This window comes from Odocoileus virginianus, chromosome 28 (assembly GCF_023699985.2).
Source record: "Odocoileus virginianus isolate 20LAN1187 ecotype Illinois chromosome 28, Ovbor_1.2, whole genome shotgun sequence".
NCBI lineage: Eukaryota > Metazoa > Chordata > Mammalia > Artiodactyla > Cervidae > Odocoileus > Odocoileus virginianus.
Genome location: NC_069701.1, coordinates 25,710,474 through 25,727,735, shown reverse-complemented (window position 1 = coordinate 25,727,735; position 17,262 = coordinate 25,710,474). Strand labels below are relative to the sequence as shown.

Below are 17,262 nucleotides of genomic sequence, written 5' to 3'. Positions count from 1 at the left end.
CCTAAAACACAAACAAAACCCTCTCTGGGCTTCCGTGGTGCATCAGTGGTCAAGAATCCGCCTGCCAATGCAGGAGACTCGGGTTGGATCCCTGATCCAGGAAGATCCCATATGCCACGGAGCTACTAAGCCCACGCGCTGCAACTACTGAGCCTGTGACCGAGGGCCCAGGAGCGGCAAGTACTCAGCCGCAAGTGCCACAGCTACTGAAGCCTGCATGCCCCAAAGCCCGTGCTCCACAGCAAGAGAAACCCCTGTAATGAGAAGCCCACACAGCACAACTCGAGTAGCCCCCGCTCTCCGCAAACCAGCAGCAATGAGGATCTCCCCATCACAGCAAAATAAAAGTTAAAAGAAGAAACAAACCCTCTGCCTCTATCTCCTCCTCCAGCTACCCCTGCATCTCCATCTCGACCTCCAGTCGTCAAACTTTCACCCGTGCTACATGCTCACGTGCCCCTCAGCCCTCTCCGGTCCACCACCCCATCCCTACCTTGTTTTTATGCTGAGTTCACTCCTGCCGCAGCCCTCCGTGGCCTCCTAACTGTCAACCTGAGAAAGGTCTACTTTCACTCATCTCCCATCCCGAGGCCTCTGCGATTATCAGCCAAGGCTTCCCTGGCTTCGAGCTCAAGACTGTCTAGGTTTCCGCCGCACCGGCTGCACTTTCTGTAAGCGCTGGCATTCTCCAGGGAGCTGCCCTTGAACCCCTGCTCTTTCTCTATTTGTTTTCCCAGGCCAGGTTCGTTCATCTTCAGAGGCTTAACTACTACTCAAACCCTGATGATTCAAGCTCTTTTTTCAGCTCTGTAATTTCTCTCCTGGAACCCATCCTAATATTTCCAGTTTTCTACTGCACACCCTCCCTGTGTGTATGCTGAGTCGCTTCAGTCATGTCTGACTCTTTGTGACCCCTTGGACTGTAGCCCACCAGGCTCCTCTATCCATGGGCTTTTCAAAGCAAGAATACTGGAGTGGGTTGCCATTTCCTTCTTCAGCTCATCCTCCCTTAATGATCTTAAAGTTTTCACACTTAACATGTCCAAAACTGGACCCCCATCTGTCCGCACCCTCCCAACCCCACATTCTCATGAGCTCATCCATCCAATGTCCCCCTTCCCTTCACACCATCCCTGCTGAATGCCATCCATTCTACCCCTGGTTCCTCATTCCAGCAATGCTTGCTGAACTCCCACTAAACATTGTGGAGGCACTGGGGTGCAAAGTCTGATACAGATCAAGGCAGCGTAAAGGTCACATCGTCTAGAGCCTCGAAGTACTGAATTGGCCAAAAAGGTCATTCAGGTTTTCCCATAAACTGGTACCAAAGAACCCAAAGGAAACTTTTGGCCAAGCCAGTTTTTCTGAAAGCAGCTTTCCTCTCCTTTTCCTGAACCACAGACTGACTCTAGATCTCACTTCAATTTCTCCACTTCCTAACCGGTCCCTTCACCACAAGTCTTGCTTCACTCGAGCCACTTCTTCAGAACTACCTACACAGTATGTATCTAAGAAACAAAGTGGACCAAGCCACCCTCCTGCTTTCATTGTTCCCCGTTCCTTCAATGAAAAACCAAAGCTTTTTGCAGAGGCAACCAGGGTGCTTCACTGGGCTTCCCTGGTGGCTCAGTGGTAAAGAATCTGCCTGCCAATGCAGGAGATGAAGGTTTGATCCCTGGGTTGGGAAGATCCCCTGGAGAAGGAAATGGCAGCCCACTCCAGTATTCTTGCCTGGGAAATCGCATGGACGAAGGAGCCTGTCGGGCTGTAGTCTATGGAGTCACAAAGTGTCGGACACAGCAACTAAGCAACAACAAGGGTGTTTCAGTCCTAGGCCACAAGCCCTGTACGTCCATCTCCTAGTTCCTCCCTAGTACCTGCAGGAGCCTCTTCTTACAGAATCCCCACCCCTCTGCATAGGCTTTCCTCCTATACGGAGACCCCAGGCCCCCACTCAGCCTCAACAGCCTCACTCCTGCACCATCGGCTCAAACGGCCCCTCCTCTATGAAGTGTGTTCTGACAATTCTCGGCAATGTTTTTCTTTCCACATAATATTGTTTATGTCTTTATTTTAGCACCTATCAGATAGTAAAATTTTTTATTATCTAATTACTATTTTCATGGCTTGCCCACTATCCTCTGACCTCTCCAATTATAAGCTTGTTTATACCAACAGTCTATGACAGCACGTAGCCTAAAGAAGATGCTTTATCACATAATATAATTTTATATTACACTGTTAAGTGTTTTCTATCTTGCCCATAAGACTATGACCTCTGAAGTCCAGGCCAGCTTTATATCTTCAGACTCTATTATAGTGCCTAGAACCTAGCAGATGTTTTATGGGGATGGCCAAAAAGTTTGTTTGGGTTTTTCATAACATCTTCCAGAAAAACCCAAAAGAACTTTTTAGCCAATCCAATATAAACATCTGACACACAAGTAATAAGATGAGATTTAAAATGTATTACATCCCTTGTTTTTGTTGTTGTTTAGTCACTAAGCTGTGTCCAACTCTTTGGCTCCCCCATGGGCTGTAGCCCACCAGGCTCCTCTGTCCATGGGATTTTCCAGGCAAGAATACTGGAGTGGATTGCCATTTCCTCCTCCAGGGGATCTTCCCAACCCAGGGTTGGAACCTGCATCTCTTATGTCTCCTGCATTGGCAGGTGGATTCTTTACCACTGAGCCACCTGGCATCTCTTAGTGATCCTGAAATGTATTGTGCACTCACTGTGTACAACACCAGGGGGCAGGTCTCAACCTCACTGCCACTGCTTTAGGGACCAAGGGAGCCGTCGCCATGGGGACTGTCCTGTGCCTTACAGGCTGGTTACAGCACCTTTGACCTCTACCCACTCGGTGTCTGCAGGACTCCCAGCCTGCAGTTCCAGTACCCGCATTATCTCCAGACATTACTGAACGTTGAAAGCTACACTGCAAGACTCTTTGTATATGTGCTGCCGAAGCGAGCACAAGACTCTTTTTAAAGTATGATCTCAACCCTGTGAGTTAAACACTATTATTATCTCCACTGTGGAGATAGGGAAGTGAGGTGCAGAAAGGGTCAGCAACTTGCCCAGGGTCGCCGAGCTAGTGAGGAGCTGAGCTCCAGAGGCCACATTCCTAGTCCCTGCCCTCTACCACCCCTAAACCAGCTGGTGAAGATGTCAGATCCTTGGAGAGCCCACTTGTAGCCCTTGGGAGCAACTCGAGGAAGTTGCCCTCCATTACATCAAAGTTCTTGCAAGGCTCATGAGAGCTCGGAGGAGCCTCGCTTGGTCCTTCTCGGGCAAGCTTCCTAGTGAGACAGTCTCCAGGCCGCCCCCCACCCCCCAGCTCCCCTGGAAGTCCTCCAGCATGTCCTCAATGCCCGCAGCTGTGTTCATGGGATTACCATTGCCCTACATCTGGACACCAGACTTCCACAAATGCTGGCAAAGCCTGCATTCAGTTTCTCACGGTCAGGCCACTTCACTGGCAGGGAATCAGCAGCCCTTGGATGGTAAGCCAGGTCTCCTGGACCGTGAACTGGTGTGGCTACTCCGTGGAACCTTAGAGCGGGTCTGTGCTACATCTACTTGCAAACACCTCACCTCAGGAATCTCTGGTCACGTCTCCAGCCCGCTGAGGTGTGTGAATCTTGAAGGTACCATCTATACCCACAGCGGTTCTTCAGCTTAAGAGTCCCCTGCCGTGATTCCAGGGGGCAGTGTGAGCTGGACGGTGACATTTTTAATTTAATTTCCTAATTTTATTATGCCTGTGTTATAATAATATTTTCTGTTTTGCCAGAAATTCGCATTTAGCTTCCAGGTACAGCTACTTCTTTGCATTTCTTTCCCGAAGGTGGCCAAGTGAGTATTTAAGTTATAGACATCCCAAACTGTTACTTATCTGGGACAGATTGTGATTAAAGATAAGGAATGTCAAATTGCATATTTTCCACAGAAGCAAACTTGCAAGGTGTATTTTATTTCTTAACAGGGGCCTAGTGTGGACGATGACTTGAATGTAACTAATAAAACTGGGAGGTAGGGCAAGGTGAGGACACAAGTCACTGGAGTCTTGCTCTGTTATATTCAGCCACTCCTGGGTGTGATCCACTAACTGCAGTTCTCTAGAATGACCAGTCATCTGAATCACCACTCCTCAGCTCAAAATCCCCTCTATGGCTCCCTTCTACCCAGAGAGATAGGCCAAGCCCTTGCTCTGATCTGTGAGGATGCACGCGATCTCCTGGCCAGCACCTCTCTGCCCTCCTTCCCCATTTCCCTCATTTACTCTGCTTCACTCACACAGGATTCCCTGTTCTTGACTGGGCTGGGCCTAGCCCCTGCTCTAGATCTTTGTGCCGGCTGTTCCTTCAGCCTGGAATGTTCTCCCCCAGACAAAGGCTTGATACCTCCCCATTCAGCTTTCCACTCACCTTCTCCACCTCCCATCAAAAATCCCCCCGACACCTGACATTTTAGATCCCTCTCCTCGACTGCCTAGCCCAGGCGGCGCCAGTGGTAAAGAACCCGCCTGCCAACGCAGGAGACGTAAGAGGCATGGGTTTGATCCCTGGGTCAGGAAGATCTCCTGGAGGAGGAAATGGCAACCCACTTCAATATTCTTGCCTGGAGAATCCCATGGACAGAGGAGCCTGGTGGGCTACTGCCCACTGGGTTGCATAGAGTCAGACATGGTGGACAGACAGACTTAGTGCACCTGTACTCCCCACCTGCGAAGAACTGTTGTTTTGTTTGATGCTGTTTGATGTTGTTTTGTTCGATGCTAGATTAACCATGTCTGTAACCGTGACTGGCACTCAGCAGGCTCTAGATACAAATTTGTTGAATTTATCAATGGATCTAATCGTCGGGAACTTCAGTGTCACAGAGCAGGCTGAGCGAGAGGGGAAGAGGCAGTAGTCATAGATGAGATACGCATGCCAGCCCCTCTGGCCTGACGCATGCTAGACACGGGCTGCACTGTGCCTTCCCCCTGTCCTGAAGAGAACAGCGTGATCTCAGCAGGACCTGGGGGGAGTAAGCTGGTCTTGGCCCCGGGCTCTTGTGAGGCAGCAAAGGGCAGAGTAATCGACCAACTGCCTCAAGGCCCACCAGTGGGCAGATGTGGCACCTCTGCAGACATCCAAGCTTGGAGGAAAGGAGAGGATTCCCCATCCAGGGCAGGAAGCCTCTCTGTTCCCCACCCGTGGGCTTCACAGGGTACCCCGGCCTCCACATCTGGCATCTCAAACAGCCCCGGCCTGCAACCTCCTGTAAAGAAACACTGATATTGTCCACTTTTATCAGCTGCCAGTCATAAGACACCACAGACACCACAAGACGCCACATGAAAATCATGTTTCTGGAGTCTGCCCGGGTGGGGCGGGAACTCTGAATTCCATTCGCTCAGTAACAAAACGGCAGTGTTATGATGGGGTGGAGAATCAATAATACAGGTTCATGAGAATAAACAAGTGAAACTCCGGTGTGGCCGGGGATCTGCACAGTTCCTTCCTCATGCCTCCCACTCAGGAGTCGATGAATCCAGCTCCCAGGAGTCTAGGCTAAAGGCTCTACAGAATTGGGGCTTGAAGCCACCAGTATAGCCAGTCCCCTCCCTCCCTCTGGCTTCCAGATGCCCCTTCTGAAGATGGTGGGCAGCACCAGCCCTGTGGCATCCCATCCAGGGAGAGGTGACCGCAGCCTCACGTGGCCAGGGAACATACACTGGATTTCAAAGACTCACTACCAAAAACAGGAAACAATCACCTTAAAAATTACTCACATTGAAAGTGTGTGAAAGTATGAAAGTGTTAGTTACTCAGTCGTGTCCAACTCTTCGAGACCCCCAAGGACTAAAGCCCACCAGGTTCCTCTGTTCATGGAACTTCCCAGACAAGAATACTACAGTGGGTTCCATTTCCTCCTCCAGTGGATCTTCCCAACCCAGGGATGGTCCCTGGATCTCCTCATAGTAGGCAGATTCTTTACCCGCGAGCCACCGGGGAAGCTTCATTTACACTGAGGTGGCCAACCAGCAGTCCACACTTCCCCTCGTGGGCGGCCCGGGGCAAGAGCCTCGGCCTGACCTTCTGAGAGCCCTCATTTTAGAAGGCAATCATATTTTTTAAAAAAAATTATTTACATTGATCTCACACTGAAAGAGTCTTTTGTCTATACTGGGTTAAAACAGTAAATTTAACTTCACCTTTTTTTTACTTTTTGAACATGTGGCTAAATTAATTTTTTTTTTTAATTTAAAGTTACCTATGTGACTTGCTTTAGTGGTTCCCATTGCATTTCTTTTGGACGGCACCGGACCAGTCTCCCAGGCCCCACCAGAAGCATGTATGAAGCTGAATCCGCTTCTGGAGGGCTATACCGCAGCTGGGAGGCCAACGGCTCCTTTACACCGATTCTTGGTCACAGTGAGCACCATCCTCAGGTCTTAACTGCATCAGACTCACGAAGACCCTCCTCTCCTCTGTCTACGCCCCCTCTGCGGAGGCAAAGTTCAAGGTGACAGTACCACCTGGCCCACCAGCCCAGCCTCCACTCTGCCCGCACCTAACCTCCTCCTGACCCTGGCATCCCACCCGGGACTGGTTCTCGCAGGACTGGCCACCCTGCATGGCCCTCTTGAGCAAGTAAGATGAAGGGAGGTTTCCTGGTCATAGAGTGTCTCCAGGCTTGGAGCCCTCCTGGCACCCCACAGGGTGTGCTGGCATCAGCTCACAGTGTAGTCCAGGCACCTTGGAGCTGGTAGTGATTGAAGTGAGCCAAAGGTAACAATAACCAGTTCTGCAGAAACAACACCTTCTTGATATAAAGGTGTGTTTGTAAGCATAGCATCATCCACTTGGCAAAAAAGCATGGCCCTGGCTGGCTCTTCCTGGGTGCCCAGAGTACGGCTGTGATGGCTGGCAAGCAGGTCAGGCAGAACTGCCTTCCCAGGACCTTGTCGCCTGCTCTGGCCAAAAGCTGTGACCGGGGACTGGCCTCCAGGACTGAACCCCGCCTTGTTCACTTGCCAGACTATGACTTTGGGAAAACCACTGAGCATCCCTAAGCCTCAGTCTCCCAACCTGCAAAATGGAGGTAAAGAGTCCCTACCCATTTGGTTGTGATGGTGACCAAGAGAAGGTAGGTAATGCACACAGAAGAAAGTGTTAGTCGCTCAGTCATGTCCGACTGTTTGTGACTCCAAGGACTGTGGCCTACCAGGCTCCTTGGTCCATGGGATTTCCCAGGCAAGAATACTCGAGAGGGTTGCCATTCCCTTTTCCAGGGGATCTTCTTGACCCAGGAACCGAACTTGGGTCTCTGGCTTTGCAGGCAGATTCTTTACTACTTGATCCTCCAAGGACACAGCAAACACTCAGGCAGAGTGACAGGACTCCTGCCTTGTGAGCTAAGTGGAATCCAAAGGCCGCAACTCTGTGGCACGTGGGCAGATGAGAAAATCACTGAAAAAAGACTGTTTTTCAGTCTGTTTTCTGACCGAAAGCACAGCATTAAGGGCTGAACCTTACATGGTGCAGAAATGGATGCCAACGGAACTTAGGAAGTCCCAGGTGAACCCCCAAGGCTTCACCAGACTTCCTAAACACACCCTCCCCTCCCCAAAGATAAGAATCTTAGCTCACATGCCCCCCTCTGCAACCTAATCCCACCTGAGGATGGAGGAGGAGGTGAGGTCAGAGTCAAGAGTTTCACATCTGAGTCCTTGTCGGGGTTGATTACAATATAAACAGTGAGGGACCTGGTATCACTGGTGGGACCCAAGCCCAGGCTGCTCTCTCAGCCACCCCTCGAGGGTCCTGGTACTCACACTTCCTCCCGGTGCAGGGTCCCAGGCACCCCCAAAACTCCCACCGTCTGTTCCACACCGCTGCCCTGTTTTACCTCCTCTTGTAGCAGGTACACCACACCATCTCCCGTACTCAGGAGATCTGGTGACCCAGGAAAGCAGTGACTTCTTAGGGCCCACAGTATCTCCAGCACCAAATGTAACACCTGATGCGTGGCGGGTAAGTAACGAATATTGAAATGAACAGATGTCTAAATGAATGAGCAAAGTAGCAGAACAAGTATGAACGGAAAGTTTCGTCAAGTTAAAACATTCCAGACCCTTCCTTTGCAATGACCCAGGCAAACAAGGCGCCGGGGGCTTATTAGAGGCTCAGTTCCGGACCTCGCAGAGCCAGCCAGGGCCATGCTTTTTTGCCAAGTGGATGATGCTATGCTTACAAACACACCTTTATATCAAGAAGGTGTTGTTTCTGCAGAACTGGCTATTGTTACCTTTGGCTCACTTCAATCACTACCAGCTCCAAGGTGCCTGGACCACACTGTGAGCTGATGCCAGCACACCCTGTGGGGTGCCGGGAGGGCTCCAAGCCTGGAGACACTCTATGACCAGGAAACCTCCCTTCATCTTACTTGCTCAAGAGGGCCAGCCTGGGCTAACACCCCAACCAGCAAGCCCCAGACCTCCAAGTACGCTTGACCTCCTAGAAATAGAGGAAAGGGGTCTGGACACAGACCTGGGGTTCAACCCAGGTGGTCACAGGGCCGTGTGTCCCTTGATAAGGTTCTACAGATCCTAGGCCTCATTTCCCATCTGTGAAACGAGAGCAGCAAGAACATGTTCTCGGAGGCGTGGGAGACTCAAAACATAGCCCAGGATTGAGAGCCCGCAGCCTCCATACCGACTGGGTCCAGAGAAAGCACTTGGGCCCTGGAAGCTGAAGGTGACTCCTGGTCTGGGCAGCTCCCCACCCGACCCCTGCCCCCAGTGAGTGGCAGTCCCTCTCTATTCAAGGTCTGCCCCAGCCCAACACGGGGAGGAGGCCACAGCTCCCATCTGCAATCACAACCATAACTGCGCTCACCCCTCCTCCCAGCTGCTGGGGCCACTGCACACACCACATGGGAGTCACAACTGCCCAGGGAGAGAGTACTGCCACCCAGACTCTGCATGAACTAAATGTGGATCCCACATCCGAACCAGGTTCAGGGTATGTTGCTGGGATGGGGAGAACATGCGATGGAGAAGAGGGGTGAGGATTCGTTGGAGAAGCCACTCTCCCTTTTTGGGTATATCACCTCCTAGAGAAGGTATCCAGAGCCCTGATCAGACCCCTCTCCTGAGCAGTACTCCATTTGCAGAGCATATCCTCCCCAAACTGCCCAGCCACAGGCAGAGGCGGTGGTGCAGTGGTAAAGAGTTTTGGCCTTGGACAAGTCAGAGATGGCACATCATCAACAAATACCTGGATATAGCAGTAATCCTTCTAATCAATCAGAAAGAGACCAAGAAACCAAAGAGAATAAAGCAAAGGACAGGAAAAGGCAAATCACAGCTTAAACCCACACACCTCATAAATGTGAAAAGGTGTCCAACCTCACTAAGTGACCAGCAAACGCAGATTAAAACCAAATGTGACTCCTTGCACATTGCTGGCAGGAGTTCACTGACATAAGGCTTAGAACAGTAATTCACAGTATTTATTAATAGTAAGGATGAAGATGTGCATATTCTACAATCCAGTAATTCCACTTCCCTGTAGAGTTCAGACTAACTCACCTTTGCATGTGTACACACACCAAGGATGTTTACTGCAGCACTGCGGCAATAGCAAAGGAATAGAAATGCCTTAAATGTCCACAGATGGAGGGACAGCTGAACAAACTTTGTATCTTCACACAATTAAATACTATATAGTGACTTAAACTGAAAAAATTCCTCATATGGATCTATTAGGATAAACCTGATGCTTAAGCTTTTTAAAATGCTGTCAAAGTATACAAGTAGTGTGATCTCATTAACTTTAAAAAGACATAAAACAAGACTATACAGAGGGTATATGAGCTATAAGAATTTAAAAAAACATGGAGATTGACATGTACACACTGCTACATTTAAAATGGATAACCAACAAGGACCTACAGTACAGCACTGGGAACTCTGCTCCAAGTTATGGGGCAGCCTGGATGGGAGGGGAGTTTGGGGGAGAATGGATACAAGTACATATATGGGTGAGTCTCCTGGCTGTTGTCACAACATTGTTAATCGGCTATGCTCCAATATAAAATTAAAAGTTAAAAAAAAAATAGAGGAATCGCCCAACTCTTCGTGACTATGACATTCACCAAGAGATCAAATAGACTGGGATGGATTATAGAGTCAAGGCTTCGTTCTATTCTCCTAAATACTTTATTTCTTTTAAAACATCAGACATATTATGCAAAAACATTAACATCTGCAAATCTGGCTGTCATATGGAATTCTGTTATCCTTTCTATTTTGAAATATTTTTATATTGAAGATACCGACTACAGATTTTAAGCCAAAAAATCAGAAGCTATAAAAGAAAAGGAAAATTCAACAACATAAAGATTTAAGGAACAGAAGGGAAGGAAGAATGGGGAGAGAGAGAGAGAGGGAGAATGAACAATTAAAAGACAAATGAAAAACTGGGAAAAGTATCCCCCTAACATATGCATATCAGACCAAAGAATTCTTTAGCTTATAATCTGTTCATGCAAGTCAATAAGGAAACAAGTCAACAAATCAAACAGAGAAATGGGCAAAGGACATGAATGAGCAGCTTATAATACATAATATAATGGCACAGAGGAAAGGCTTGTTCTTCACTGATCTTAATAGCAAAGCTTCGGAGGCCTGCCAGAGCTGGAGGAGGTGGGGAACAGGCCCTTTCTAAGATCAGGGGTGAATCACAGTGACCTTTTTGGAAGTGACTTGGCAATATCTGTTGAAATCCCCTTAGCCTGGGAATTCCATCGTTACTTCTACAGAAAAGTCTCTTGTGTTTGCACGAACATTTCCATCATGATCTTTACACATAGCACCATTTGCAACAGCGAAAGATGTAAATGACTTGAAAATCTACCGAAAATCCACAAGGACCTGTTTAGAAGCAACACCACACAAATAACGCACGAAACACTACGCAGCTGTGAAAAAGCGGATGCACGTGTCAGCACAATGTCACCAAGAGGCCTCCAAGCACACGATGAAACTTCAAAAAAGCAGGTGGAGAGCAGTGTGCTGTGTATCTCCAATGCCCTTCTGCCAAATGACTTACATGCTGACGTGGCTATGTCTCTACAGGAATCGATTATTCAAAGAATGCAAAAGAAACGAAGGGGGCAGGGGTCGAGAATGGGAGAAAGACCTTCTTTATGTTTAAGACCTTTGATGTTTAATTTTTTTTTTAACGGGTGCATAAGATACACTTTCAACTCAAGTTCTGCTAAAAGGAAAAGAGAAGAAGAAGAAGAAAAAAAAAATAAGGAATGTAAACTCTGGAGTACTTACACACCCAGACCTGAATTCCAGATCAACCACTTACTGGCTGCACAAATATGGGACGAGTCACCTCTCTGGATCCCAAGTTTGTGTCCAGTGGAGATAAAGACCAGGCCCTTCCTCCTGGGGTGGCTGGATAGGCTAGGTAAGAGGAGCTCCAAGGTGGTTACCGTAGAAAAGTAGAAGCTGCTGCTCTCAGACTCCAGAATGCACTTGGTCTTTCCCTCTCAAAGGTCCAGTGGACACGAGCCCGCCTTGTCTCTCTCTGCGTCTCACTCCGCAGACAGGGGACTACAGGGGCAGCTGGGCACAGCCCTGCACACTGGGCGTAGGGCCCGGCCTGCGTGGGGAGTGGGGGCCGAATCCCAGCCCTCCCTCAGCTTGTCAAGCCATCACCTGGATACAGAGCTGTGTCCAATTGCAGGGATCATTCATCCTGCTTTCCATAACGTCTCTGTAAGGGCTAGGAGCCTACCTCATTTACAGCAGGTAATTAAACACTCCTCTGTAATCCCTGCCAAGTTACAAAGAGCCCAATGCAAAGATCTGAGTGTACACTGAAGCCCGGGGGGTGTCCTGGGAAAGTTGGCATCGTCGCTCATTCATATTTATATTTCTGTGTCATTTCCTCTGAACTCACAGATACCCTTTCTTTTTACCAGCAGATGTGGTTTCTAGGGAAAGAGTTCTGCCACCTTTGGCCCACTGGTACCCACTTCCTGAACCTCAGGCTGCTGGGCGATGTTCTAAGTGAAGGTCACCCTGAGGACGGATCCTGTGCGGGGCCAGGAGTCCCAAGGGGACACCTCCCTGTCCCCTGCTTTCCTCAGAAGGGCGAGTCAGCAGGAACAGCCCTGAACCAAGGCAGGTTGGGGGTGTGAGGCCTCCGGGGACATGGGCAGGCCGAGCAGCACAGAAGAACCACGAGCTGATGAGCACTGTGGGCATACTGTACTCGGGGTACTGACTTGGGCACTGAACTACAGCAGGAAACCAGGTAACAGGCCTGGTGGGGAAGACACCCTAGGACCACATAGATAAATAAGAAACGGTGATGGTGAAACACAAGGGGGAGGCCAATAGAACAGGGGAGTGGAGCAGAGAGAGCCGGGCATATCTTAGGATAGTCAGCAAGTCCTTGGCTTAGACCTCAGACCGTGGAAAGAGGGGGCGGAAGCGGGGGTTGGTGCTAAAGGGAGCAGAGTTTCCAGCCAAAAAGAAGAGCAAAAGACCCTGAGGCTTGTCAAGTATGAGTAACAGAGACAAGTCCCAGGTGACCGGAGACAGGGAGGAAGGGCCGGTGGTGGTGCCAGGACGTCACAGGCCACCCCGGAGCCTGGACGTTACTCACAGTCCTTGAGAAGTCACCAGAGGGTATTAACAGAGGCATAACCCTCTGGATTCCATTTTAGAAAGATCCTGGGGCTGTCCAGCAGCTCTTGTGTGTCATCCTATTTAATTTTTAAAACACTCTATATGGTGGGGCTTCCCAGGTGGCCCAGTGGTAAAGAATCCCGATTTACCGGCGAGGAAACTGAGGCACAGAGAGACACATGAAGGGTCCCAGAGGTCTCCAGAAATAAAGACTTCAAGCAGTCTGAACTGCTCACTGTCTGGGACCCATGAATTGAGGTGAGCTGTCTGGGGTCGCTCTGGACAAGCTCCTACATCTCCTGGGCCTCAGATATCCCATCTGTAAAATGGGAGCAGCAAGAACAAGTTCTGGGAGGTGTGGGAGCCTCAAAACATAGCCCAGGATTGAAAGCCCGCAGCCTCCATACCAGCCTGGCCCAGAGCAAGCACTTGGGCCCTGGAAGCTGGGTCTGGGCCTCCCCCGATGGATGGCAGTCCCTCTCCACTCAAGGTCTGCCCCCAGCCCACCTTGGGGAGGGGTCCACAGCTCCCGCCTGCCACCACAACCACGCGCACACTCACCTCTCCTCCCGGCTGATGGGTCCACTGCACACACTGCATGGAACACACAGAGCTGCCCCGAGGTGCAGGGCGAGGATGGACTGCCACCCACACTCTGCCTGCACTCACTACACGGGGATCCCACGTAGGAGCCAGCTGGAGGTCTCAGTGGAGAAGCTGCCCTCCCTCTGCAGGTACAGCCCCTCCTGGAGAAGATGTCAGGCTCCAGCGGGGCGTGGCTACAGCCCCCTAGCCAGTGCCACAGAGCGATCCCCCTTTTCTGAGCCACACCTCCGCCCCCCAGCAGCTCCAGGGGCGGTGCCTTCTCCACTTGAGCCTCAGCTCAGTCCAGTGTGGTGTCCCCCTCTCCAGGGCCAGAGCTCCCAGGGTCCCCCAGCAGGGCAAAGTTCAGTCCACGTCTGAATTCCTAGTAGGAGCCCAACGGGGTCAGAGCTGCGGAGAGCCAAGACCGGAGGGCTGCGCATGCTGACCCGGTGGTGGCATGTACACAGCCCCCAGGGTGGGGTGTCGAGAGGAGAAATGAAACCGTGGAGAAGGAAAACATGACCTCTGTTTCCTGCATCGGCCTGTCCCCTGGGAGTAAAGATTGGGTAAGAGAGACCCTTTTGAGGTCCTTTTTACATTAGTAAGGCTTTTCTACGAATTAGTTGTATATTCAACTCTCCTCGAGCTAAAGGTTACCCATGAGGGAAGGGATGGGTGACTAGACTTCGAGGTGTTGCTGGGGAACGTGTAGACCGCCCCCCGCCGCCCCAGCCTCAGCAGTGATCCCTCTGGGGTAGGGCCGGAGCAGAGAAGGTGAAACTGCTGGGAGGAGGGTCAGCCCATTAAATATGACCCAGGGTCTCCTTGGCCAGGGGCTTCTGCAGGAGAACCCACAGCCCCATCCCCACCCCAGAGCCAGGAGGCACCCGGAAGACACTCTGAGCTCTTTTACAAGCCCTGGTCCACTCAGACCCTGTGTGTCGAAACCTACAAACACATCTCTGAGCACAAACACATGAATCCCTGTTCAAACACAAGAGCACGCCCCGGAATAAATTCTGGGAATACACAGGAACTGACTCCTACACACACACACACTTCCTCCTCCTCCCTGCCCACCCTCCTCCCAGCCCCAACATACAGCTTCTGGGGCCAGCTGGGCACCCTCTGCCAGGGGACTCTCTTCCCCCATCCCTCGAGGAGGGCACTGCCCACCAGCTTCCTTCAACTTCAGCTCCAGCTGCACCGGAGTTTGTTTGTCAGGCTGCAGGTCCCTTGGGCCGTCAGCCCAGGAGCCTGAGCTCCGGGCGGAGCCAGGAGTGGCTGAACCAGCCCTCTGGGGAGCTCTGCATCTCCAAAAGTTCAATAAAGGGAAACCCTGGGCTCCTGGCTCGGGGCGGCCAAGCCCAGCTCCCTGGCCAGGAGCCCCACACCCCTGTCGGGCTCGGAGGTACCTGGGAAGGTGAGTCATGGGGGAGGCAGGCTGCAGGAAAGCAAGGGAGGAGGATCCAGTCTTGTAAAGGTGTCCCCGGGGGTGGGGGAGTGTCCCGGGGCAGCCGGTGGCCAAGGTCAGGCAGGGGGCGGAGGCCGCTGCCCCGGAGGACGACGCCCCCGCCGGCCCCTCGTGCTCACTCATCACCCTCCTGGACTGTCCCAGGCTCTCTGCACCTGCAGCTGATCTTCATCCGCCCGCACAGAAATCCAGGACACGCCCCCGCTCACCTCCTGCCCCGTTCGAGACCATGTGGGCTCAAGCCCTAAGGCACCAGCAATTCCACACTCAACCTGGCACCCAGTCCTGGGGGTGGAGGAGGACAAGACTGGGGCAGCCGGGGCCTGGGGACTGAGGGTTCCGGAGTCTCGGGGTTTGTGCCTCGCCCACACCGCCTCTCCCCAGACCTGCTGGCCCAGGCTCCCACGGGACACCCCTGGGCGGGCACCCTAAACCTAATGGAGGCTGGTGCCCAGGGTCAAGCCACGAGCCAGACCACTGGGTGCTCCGTCACTCGGGCCCAGGAAAACCCTGGGCTCTGCCAGCAGTGCCTGCCCTCTGCCCTTTTAAGAGCCGTCCGTGTTCTCAGGCTGGAAGGGTAGCCTGCACATGAGCAACCCCCTCGGGGCCAGCTCACACCCGAGGCTGCTTTCAAGAGAGCTGGGGCCATATGCCGACTCGGAGCAACCGAGGCACGGAGGAGTCGCCAACCCTGAGAAGGCCCAGGAGGCCAGCTTCCACTGGCCCCATCTGCAAGTGGGAGGCCCCATCCAGCCTCTTCCGAGAGCCCTCATCCTGCCTAGGAGCTGTCAGGATCAGGGTCCTGGGACACACCTCAGCGTGGCCAGCACACCTAGCCTTCCGGGTCTGTCAGTCCAGCTGTTCTAGAAAGAACATTTTCTTCTCACTCTTTGGATAGCTGCAGGGACAGCCGCAGGGAGCAGAGAGGGTCTGATTGTTGATGGAGGTGGTGTGCAAGGCCACTGGCCTCTGAAGGGATCGAGGGCCTGGACCTGGGAGGCCTGGGCCCCCCTCCCCGACAGGGTCAGCGCCCCTCAGCACCACCACAGAGAGACTAGCTGGAGGGGCTCCCCAGGCCCGGGTCCTGGGAGACAGACTCCCATCTTCAGGGAATGTGATCAGCGACCAGGTCAGGTGAGGACACCTCCCAGGCCCAGGCCCACCCCAGCCCCGCGCTCCACCCCGCTCCTCTGCAGGTCCCGGGCTGACAGGTGGGGGCTCCAGCAAGGAAGACGAGGCATCCACAGGACAAGGCAGAGGACCTGGAAACCGATCTTCTTCCCGCCCTGGGAGGCAAGAAACAGAACCGCGGGATCGAGCCAAGCGCCTCTCCTCCCTCCACCCTCCCATCTGCCTCCTTGACGGCCAGCCTCCCGCGTGCACCCCTCCCCTCCCCTCCCGGTCCCTGTCCCCTTTCCAGCCGCCCCATCCTGGTGTCTCCTTGTCCCCATCTCCAACTCCTCCTGCCTGCCTCCCCCGCCCTGGTTATGTAAGGGGCCCAGGAACACACAGAGGGAGCTTTGTTGTCAAACCAAATCCATACGGAGCCGGGAACGGCCAGCGCAGCTGTTCCCCATTCCCTCCGCCTTGGCAGGGGTGAGACACCGGGCAGGGAGCCCCCACATGGCTCCATTTTGGAGGGTGGGGGGCGAACGCTGGCCCCAGGGCCCCCAGGCAGCTGAACGGGTGGCCAGGGATCAGTCACCATCGCGTGGGATCACAGCAGGGAACCAGCTGGCCCCCAAGACAGACCAGAGCCTGGGTGCAAAGCCGGGGCCCCAAAGCCCAGAGAGGGGAGCTCAGGGCTGGGACAGGGCTGCACCGTGAGGGCCTCGAGGGGCGCCCAGACCAACACCAGTGCACCCTATTTTTGTCCGCTCATGGATGCAGGCCTGCGTTCTGTCGGGCACACAACCCATGGACACACTCATCTATGCTCACTTGAAAGGCATCTGAGCAGAACTCTCCTCTCTGCTCTGACAGCCTCCACCACCCCAGGTACCTCTGAGGAAAAGCCTTTGTGCTCTGGAGAGAAAAGGGTGGGGGGCAGAGGTCAGAGGCCAGAGAAGCTCCACCAGCCAGCGCTTCTTGGGAGGCCCTAGGTCCAGGATGAGAGCCTGCCCTCCCGCCCAGGAAGATGTCCAAGGGGGCAGGTGAGGGCCCAGGAAGCTAAGCGTAAGATGAGAGCATCGGCATTTGGGGGCGGCAGGCCCTATCCCTTCACCAAACCCAACTGCTGGACAAGCCATCTCAGTTGAAAACGCTGGGGCTGCCAAGGAGGAGGCCCTCCAGACTGTCCACGGCCTGCAGGGCACCTGCCCGGCCCACCCGAAGTCCGGCCGCCACGTTAAGCAGAACAGTGTGGGTGCGGAGACGTGCGGTGGGGTGGGGGCAGAGGGGCGAGGGAAAGAAGGGAAGGCAGACACAAAGGAAGAGAGAGGTTGGAGAAGAAGGGGAGAGAAAACGGAAGGAGGAGAGAAGGAAGGCGGTGGCGGG

The 17,262-nt window shown here is 52.8% G+C and overlaps 1 protein-coding gene across 2 annotated transcripts in view; it reads right to left on the bottom strand.

Annotated features, from left to right (window-relative positions):
- ST3GAL4 (ST3 beta-galactoside alpha-2,3-sialyltransferase 4) overlaps nt 1-17,262 on the bottom strand; it is a 52,381-nt gene that overhangs the window by 27,225 nt on the left and 7,894 nt on the right. The window contains exon 1 of one of the 2 annotated variants that reach the window (XM_020912697.2): nt 11,504-11,776. The exons of the other annotated variant lie outside the window; for it this stretch is intronic. The gene's annotated coding sequence lies outside the window, so the exon portion shown is untranslated. Of the gene's footprint in view, nt 1-11,503; nt 11,777-17,262 lie in introns of those variants that run through there. 2 annotated transcript variants of the gene reach the window in all.